Here is an 8185-nt window from a genome sequence, read left to right as displayed (position 1 = left end):
TTCTTCACATGTGTAATCAAGATCAGTGGGTTTTACCTTTATCGTTTTTTATTATTATTATTGAATAATAGCTTTCTTTTGAACGTTAATCAAAATAGACTCTATATCACGTTAAGTCCCTGTTTGTTTCATTATATCTGTTGTTTTAGATACGTATCTTTTGACTATGTAGTAGTTAAATAAAGTAGTATTTATTTAGCTAACGTTAACTATCTATCCTGACTTAAAACGTTAACCAAAGAAGGTATTTGATATTTTCCTGTGGATCTAAAATCCACATTTATACATAACTCTTAATATATTGTTTCATTGCGACCTATTTTCAACCCTCTGGTGCTCCTTATTTAGGGGTCACACTCACACGTGATCAAAAGTGACTTTTTAATATTTTAATTAGATTATTAACTGTAAATTTAGATTTTAGTTAAAAAAATCCTTTTATCTTTTAGTATTTGAAGAGATTTCATGGAATATTCAGCTTTACATAAAATATGATTAATATATGAAAACATGAAATAGTAAAAAAAAAATTATATTCCCCCCACTATAATACCCCCCCCCAAAAGATAATTTGAAGCCATTATTGTGTTAAATGAAAATATATCAAGTAGACATTACAAAGATTAGCTTTAGAAATAACTCAACAGAACATTTATTACACATAAAAGTTCAGATATTTTGTTGGACTGTTCATAGCTTATGTACCAGAAAGGTAAGTCAGTCATACAGGTTTGATACATGAGGCATGAAGGTGAGTAAATTATGACAGAATTTTCAGTTTTGGGTGAACTATTCTACGGAGCATCGGAATGTCACAGCCATCTGCTGGAGTGCCCATGATAGTCACTAAAGGGCACTCCTTCTGTATCATTTTCCATTGTTTATTGACTTCAAGAGTGTCGTCTAGTGGCTTTCATGAGCACCCCAGAAGATGGCTGTGACAGGGAAGTCACCTGTAGAGAAAGAAAAAAAAAACAATCTGTGGTGACGGTTTTACAATGTGTCCTCTCAGTTTATAAACCAAACTCACAAATTCTTAAACTGTTCTCTCAGTTTAACAAACCATGCTCACAGATTAAAAAACTTTACCCACAAATTTCAATTCCGTGCGCTCAGATTTTGAAAACCGTATCTTCAGTTTTTTAATCCGTACCCACAAAATCATGATCCGTGCTCACACTTTCATAATCTGTTCCCACAGGTTTGTTAACTGTACATATAGATTTGTGTATGTACACAAATATATAACCCGCTATAGTTATATGTCTGTATATAGTTATATGCCCCCCCCCCACAGCAGGGCCATCAGGAATGGTAAAAGAACATTTAAATTTTTTTCACCTTCAAGTTAAACATGATTTCATCTGGCAAAATTTAAATCCCATAATGTTTAAGAATTACAGTAGGTCAGTATGCAGAGGGGAGTGGCCATTCAAACGAATTCAACCACATGAGAGTCTAAACTATGAAAGCAGTTCGTCTTCTTGATCAAAATTCAACGTTCAAAACGTTTAAGACCCCATTTCCACCTGTATGTTGTGTTACGCTTAAATCCACGCCAACGCTTATATTTGTAAAAACTGGCTTCGACATGGAAAAGTGCACATCAGGGTTGGACTAGACGTATGCACTTTTTGTTGTTTGAGTACTGCAGGTTTTTGAAAATGTAAGCTGTTCTTGCAATTCGTTGAAAGGATTTGGATGATGACTCATGATCTCGTTTACAAGGCAGACAGGTGAAACCATTTAGTTGCGCATAAGTTCAAGATCATTTGCGACTCATAGATTTCACATCTGAAAGAAACGCGTCCATGCGTTTTCTGTACCTGAGTTCGTTTTATGAATCGCATAATGATCGTAAGATCAATTTTAGGATGATTTCTGCGCAACATTTTATAAATAAGGCCCCAGATCTTCGGTACAAAAAGCCAGCACTTTGCCGATGTGATAAAAGTAAACTCTTCTTTCCCATTTTTTTTTTAATAATTAGAAATTAGGTTTTAAATAAATTAGCTCAGTGTAGTCGAGGGAATCTATTAAAGGTACAATATGTAAATTTTTGACACCAGAGGTCATATTTTCATAACAATAACAAAGGCGAAGCTTGATGATGCTATGAAGGAGAGTGAAATTATGGGGGATGTCGTTTTCACCATCCAGAGATGTTAGAATTCACAAATCATGTTCACAAATGAGATAATTAATTAATTGTTTATTACTTGTACATTTGATCACACTATTTTATGTCATTGTAATAAATTATCTGCAAGGAATGTGAAATGTAATGCTGTATTAGCCTGTTACTGATATGTGACAATTTGCCAAATGATTTGGTGGGTTATTGAATAGACCCACAGTATTTGCAAGTAATGGGTAAATATTTTTGTGCAACACATACTGTATTTAATTACACTGCCATAGAGTTGCTCACCAGAATTCACTTCATTCTCAAAGCCTACTGCGAGATCCTGTGTTTATTTGCTCACTAATGAGCGGCAACCTGGGTGAATCTGATCTTATTCTGAGTCTTTTAATTTTAAGATTGCAAAAAAAATCTTCATATATCTTTGCAGTGGTTTGGAAGCAGATATCCAACACAGAGATTATATTATCCAATGCCACAAAAAACACACTGGGCCTCATTAACGAAACGGACATATGGAAATTGGGTGTATGGTCGTTTCTATGCAAAATTTGGAATTTATCAATATGGACATGAGCAGTAGCTAAGATCAAATCTCACGTCTGGTCTCAGCTCAGCGTAAGTTTCTGAGTCAGCCTGAACTTGTGTGCAGCATAATAAATATAGTAAAAATAAACAGTCATGCAAAGTCTTAAAATTAAAAATAATAATTTAGTAAAATTGTCTGTCACTGTCACTGGCTTCGAGCAAATAGTGTTAAATGCTATATAAATTAATTATCATTTTAAAATGTAAATTTTAGATACATTTTCTAATTTTATCTATGCATCGCTTCTATATCAGCTATAGGCATACCTACCAATTTCACGTTATCTGTGTATTTTCAAAATACAAAATGCTGTATTTGTATTTAAATAAAAAAATTTCCACACAGTATTTTGCATTTTTTTTTTAAATACATTTGTATGCATTTATGCCACCATCTCTGTGCTTAGTGACAAGGAGTGAGATCCAAGACAAAGAGGTGTGTTCAGGCACCTTTGAACCCAGAACCAAAGTCAGTCACAACCAGAAGGATCACAGTGTGATTAAACAGTATGGTGTTAAAGGAGGATGTGTGTTGACTTTCATGTTGTCCAGGGTACCCTCCTGACATCCTTCATTACCTTTAGGAGGGCATTGCTCCTGTTGAGTAGTCACTCTGCATTTCAGATTAGATTTTTTCACTTTACAGACACTAAACCATGCTAATAAAATTTTTCCATATGCCTTTAATGACTCTACTGACCAGCCTCAGCCTAGTATCCATTACTTCTCTACTAAAGGGACCATAGGTGGAAATGGCCATTAAAACTGGGCTTTAGTCAGACTCCTCCCATTTCTTATTGACCATAAAGGAGACAATGCATGGAACATTTTAATGCTCTTCAAAGACATTGTTGAGTCAGCTGTAGCAACAATACACACTGATGAGTCAATACATTTCCCTGACTGCAAAGTGTCAGAACATGGAGACCTGTTGCAAACTACATTCCCTGATATTAAATTACGTCCAAAACACTGGTTCATTTAGCATTATCCTGAGATGATTAAGACTTTTGTTTCACCTTCAGATGTCTGGACAGTGTGCTGAAGAATAAATTTTTTACACAAGTCATTTGTAATGCTCACAATTTAAGAAATGTAGCTTTAACGCTGGTTGTAAAGCATCAGAAAATGATGGCATACTATTTAGACTGAAGCTCTTTTTCAAGCCATCAGTTGAAATGGACAAGATTACTTCATCACCGATTGCAGCTTACCCTGAGAATGTCCAACAAGTTTTCTTCCATAAAGTTTCTCAGCTTACATCTGTTCTTGTTGTTTCGTAGATGCAATTAGATATTGTGCTGATGTGAAACTCTCTGTTGGTTCATGTTCATGTCTCCCTAAATTTAAGCAGATCAAGCAGCAAAGAGATGACTGCATGGTACAATGACCATTTCAGATTGTTTAAGCTCTGTGACAGCACTAACCCCTCTTTTTGTGTGGTGCAACTAAATGAGCTTAATATTTTCCCACTTACAGCAATACAGATTTGTAGGCAATTTATAGTAATACTCAGGCATCTAGTATAATATTACAGAATGTTTTAATCTGAAATTGTTTATTAATAATTTATATGATGCATGTTAATCATGTTTTGCTTCAGTGCTATTTATTTTTTATTCTCAAAGATGGTATTTATACTTGCATTATATGAATCACCAGGGACAGCAGTTTCAGCTAAAAGTCTTCTTTAATCTGCTTTAATATGCTACTGAAGAAGAACTTTACCTGCAACTTGGATGGGCTTAGGGTCAATAAATGTTAATTTTTTTGGTCGACTATCTCTTTAATAAAAGCACTCTAGCTATTAACAAAGTCAGAAATTTGTTACTTTTCCCTCATGCTTAATTTTACACATTTTCATTGTTTTCCTGTTCTTGAGGACATTAACTTTTCTAAAAAGCTAATTTATTTTTCCCCCTTTCCCACAGGTGATGGCAGACAAGAGGATGACCTTGAGGGTCATTCTCACTGAGGCAGATATAAGAAAGGAATGGCTCACCCAAAAACTCCCTGTTTTCCCCCACAGAAAACACTTAACCTGTTAACCAGCAACCCCCATTATGGGACTCACAGCTGAAAATTACCTACCTTACTTAAAATTGTAATAGTTCCTGACTTCAGTGTGCTACACACACAATTTTGGTGTCTTTCGAAAGACAACCCTCTGGCTTTACAAGAGATGATAATGCTCAAAAAAATTTAAAGTTATAGACACTGAAGTTTCTTGAAAGAAATTGTACTATACTGATTTTTTTTAATTTTATATAAAAATACATGAAATCTGTCCTGGAGCAATCCAGAAAAGTAATGGGTTGAAAGTCACATGTCAGATGAGTTTCTATTTCAAATCTGAAGAAGATACCATGAAAAATGAGATTGCTGTAACCATTTTTCTGAGACTATGTCTAGTCACTTCTTTTGGACTGATGCACTGCAACACCCACTGACTGCCATTAAACAACTTGGAAGATCAAAGACAATTTTTAATATAACTCCGACTGGATTCGTCTGAAAGAAGAAAGTCATATACACCTAGGATGCATTGAGTAATGGTGGTGATGAACGTGGAAGTGAAAGCGCAGAGGAGAGAGCAAATTAGTTTTGTAAGTTGAGGATTTGTATTTGTAAATGTTGGTGTTTTTTGATTTAGATATAAGAGAAGATGCTTTTTTTTTTTTTGTGAACAAAACTTATTTCTCGTGAGACTAGCATATTCTCACCGGGGCTTATGCTACGCCTACACCCTATGACATCTGCTGGACGCCACTCTCTCATGAATGCGTGTATGACAGTAAGCGGAAGTTAGAGATTAAGGTTTGTAAAGTTGTAAATATGGATATTTTTCTAACACAAAAGGACTTTATTAACACCCCGGAGCCATATGGACTTCTTTTGTAATGGATGGGTTAAATTTCTTGGACTTTATAATGGGAGTGGATGGTAGCCCAAAATTTAAAGCATGGATTAGCCTGGACATTATTTAATATAACTCCAATTGTATTCATCTGAAAGAAGAATGTCATGTACACCTAGGATGGCTTGAGGGTGAGTAAATCATGGGGTAATTAGAATATTTCGGTGAGCTATGTTTTGGGTTGGTAATTATTTGGGTAATTAGAATATTTCGGTGAGCTTCTTACATGTTATTTTTTAATGCACTTAGGTTTGGTTGGAGTTGAAGTTATAAATGTGTTGTTTTTTTTGTTCATCTGATTATTAGATGAGAACCACTGCAAGCTGTTCCGTTGTGATTTGAGTCATCTGCTTTTTTTTAATATCACTGTCAGATTTGTTCATTCATTAGCCTACCTTAAGCGTTTTCTATTGGGGAGAAAATGCTTAACATGCAGGACATTGCATTAATTTTCTGGACTATTCTGTTTTATTAATAGTTATATTATTAATAAGGTTATTAATATAAGCCTAGTAATTTAATCAAAATTTATTATTATCGAATTTGGTCCTCCAATGCCACTGTTTTAAAACATTAAAGAACTTAAACTTTTCTGTTTCGCAAATCCTTTTTTTGATTGATCTTGGGAAATATTGTAATATTTTGAGATACTGGATTTTTGACTCAAGAACTGTAAGCTCTAATCATTAGGGCTGGGACGATACACGAATCTGCCGATTCAAAACTATCCCAATACTTTTGTGCCGATAACCATTTATATTGCAATAATTCAGTATTGCGATTATATAACTATTGTGATTCGATATTAAAATTTATTGTGCTTTTTGTTTGCTTATTAAAGACTAGACAATGGAAAATACTTGATCATCCCCTTAAAGAGACTGTATATGAGTCATATTAACAAAAACAATGCATTACATCTTTCTGAAACTTCTATTTTAGGAGCATACACATACTGTGTATATTTTCAAGTACCTTGAACCATTGAACTTTCAAGTACCAAAACTCTGAACTTGCACATGAATACAATAGTCAAATGTACATAAATGAGCAGAAAAAAAATACTCTCTGAAATAAAATAAAGTGCTATGTAAAGCTGTTCCAATAAATAATAAATAGAAAAAAGCTTCTGAAAACTTGACATATTTAAAACTCCAGACTGCAAAAAAAATGTGCTACAAACTTCAAACTAAACTAACGCTTGGGAGTGTTAAGATTCTTCTGAAAAAACAAGAGCTGGTCAGCATGCTCTGTGGTGAGGCTGCTTCTCTGTGCAGTCACAATATCCCCAGCGGCAGAGAATACACATTCAGCAGAGACACTATTTTTCTAGTACACATAAGTATTGCTTAGCTATCTTGGCAAGTAGAGGGTACTCATGATGATGTTCTTAACACCAGCCCAATGAGCTTTCAGACAATGGCAGAGAATAAGCTGCTCTGTACTTTTGTACTTCTTCTGTTGCACTGTCAAGGGCTGACTTTGCTGGTTTTGCTAATGGCTGCCTGAAATCCCCAAAAGTGTTCCCAAGTAGGTCAGCCAGTGCACACGAGGATACTCTTCTTTTAGCAAAGGGCGGGCCATTGTGATCTTTGTCATCTTCCTTATCTTTCTTGTCTGGATCATCACTCAGTTCCTTCTGATCCTGCCCCACCACGTTTCTTCAAGAGTACAACATAAACCTGTGACACTACATATTTGATAGGTTTACATTGTACCAAATCAACACATAGTACAATACATTCAGCAGCAAAGAAAAAAATGTTACTCAAAAATTGTAAAATAAATATACTTCCAGAATATTAAGTCTGCAGATAAGCAAGTATTGTAATAATATAGATGAGGCATGGGCAAAGTCGGTCCTGGAGGGCCAGTGTCCCTGCAGAGTTGAGCTCCAACCCTAATAAAACCCTCCTGCCTGTAGCCTTCTAGTAATCCTGAAGACACTGATTAGTGTTTTCAGGTGTGTTTGATTAGGGTTGGAGATAAACTCTGCAGGGACACTGGCCCTCCAGGACCGAGCTTGCCCATGTCTGATATAGACAGTTTGCTACAATCAGCAGACAACACAATATATAGCTACTTTCACTGGCTTCAGGACCTGAATGAACTCTCCTCTGCATTGAATATGTCCGACTCAGTCAAGGAGCTGATATCTTTCTCTCTCTACCTCACTTCAGGTTGAGAGAAGTGCAGCTGTTACTGAAGGCTGCTGCTCTAGGAAACGTTCAAACATGTCGTATGCGCTATTCCATCTCGTTGAAATGTCTGTTATTAGTTTGTGCGCAGGTAACTCCAGTAACTTTTGTTTTTCCTGCAAAACATGAAGTCCTGCAGCACTTCTGTAACTTCGCAACAGCTGGCAGCTTTAGTGCATGCTGTGAGACCAGATTTAGAGTGTGTGTAGCACTTGATATGGAGAAAGCTGGTTAATTGGGCAGCAATAGCCGTATTAGATGCGTTGTCTGACTAAAGCAGTGTCTTTATCCGTTAAGTTCCATTCAGTCACTACATCACAAAGCAGCTCTGCAAGATTT

Source organism: Cyprinus carpio, unplaced genomic scaffold (assembly GCF_018340385.1).
Source record: "Cyprinus carpio isolate SPL01 unplaced genomic scaffold, ASM1834038v1 S000006585, whole genome shotgun sequence".
Lineage (NCBI taxonomy): Eukaryota > Metazoa > Chordata > Actinopteri > Cypriniformes > Cyprinidae > Cyprinus > Cyprinus carpio.
Note: the sequence above shows the minus strand (reverse complement) of the source record.